Consider the following 1,135-nt stretch of genomic DNA (forward strand, 5'->3'; position numbering starts at 1 on the left):
GCCATGGTCTAGTCATGGGGTCTGTGTTGATAGATTGGACTCGATGATCCCCGAGGTCCTTTCCAACCTAAGTGATACTGTGATACATGGCAAGTGGTGTGTTCTCAGACTTATTGTGGTAGTTTTAGTATTCAGTATACCTAAGGTAGGAAGGGACCTCAAAGATCATCGAGTCCAACCTGTCACCACAGCCCTCATGACTAGAGTAGGGAGGACACTACTGCCCACTGCAGGCTTGAACTCACAACCTTCCCATTAAGGGTCTAATGCGCTACCAACTGAGCCAGCTTTAGGCTACGTCTTTAAAATTTAGCTGCAGCTTTTGAGCAGAAAAGCAGAAAAATGAAAATAAATGACTACTGGGTGGAAACAAAAGATTATTTTAAACAAATCCATTGGGTAAATTCCTTGGATAAGAGAAGCTCTATCATAATAATTCTTCACATTCCCATTTCACATTTCCCCATTCCTTTTCTCTTCCTTTCTGATCTTGGCTATTTTGCTTTGCTGGGGAGGAGATAACGTGCTTCTGGCTGACCTTGGGATAAGTCTAACCCCCTGCTTCTCTCTCAACTCCTCTCTCTCTCCTGGGACAGGGGGATTTGGGGGGGTGGCATCGGAACAGCTTTCCTGTTCCAGGACCAGGGGGATTTTCATGTTGTATAGGCCACAAGGGCCTCTTCCATCCTTAGTAAGGGGAGTTCTAACCTTCTCTCCTTTCATACAACACACATAGCCTAAAACTACCACACTTCTATTTTGAGTTGTGCATGAGATGCAATATAAAGTAATCAGAGCTTTGGCACTGCTTGGTGCTTTTGCCACATCTAAATCAACTGACTTCTAAAGAAGCATATTAATAATTACTTATGCCTGTAAAAGTCTTCTCTTACCTAGTTGAATCTTAAGCAAGGGTAATCTGGATGTGGACTCAAGCACTTTTTCCCCTCATTGTTATCCTACTGGATTTGTTCCAAGTAATCTCAGCAGGTTTGGGGCTGTTTGTTTGGGTCTGTTTTTTTTCCCTTTGTTAGTTTTGTCTGTTTTTGTTGGGGGGGGTTGTGAGTTTTTGGTTGGTTTTTTTGTTGGTTTTTTTGGTTGGTTTAATTTTGTGTAGTTATTTCAATTAGATAGT

General features: G+C 42.1%; 1 non-coding gene across 1 annotated transcript; it reads right to left on the reverse strand.

Moving 5' to 3' along the window:
- Positions 1–619: 619 nt before the first annotated feature.
- On the reverse strand, positions 620–730 carry LOC137447434 (U6atac minor spliceosomal RNA). Its single transcript, XR_010988869.1, has one exon. It is a non-coding gene; the product is annotated as a U6atac minor spliceosomal RNA (small nuclear RNA).
- Between the last annotated feature and the right edge of the window lie 405 nt (positions 731–1,135).

This window comes from Melanerpes formicivorus, unplaced genomic scaffold (assembly GCF_026170545.1).
Source record: "Melanerpes formicivorus ecotype bairdi unplaced genomic scaffold, bMelFor1.0.p_v2 SCAF_20, whole genome shotgun sequence".
Classification (NCBI taxonomy): Eukaryota; Metazoa; Chordata; class Aves; order Piciformes; family Picidae; genus Melanerpes; species Melanerpes formicivorus.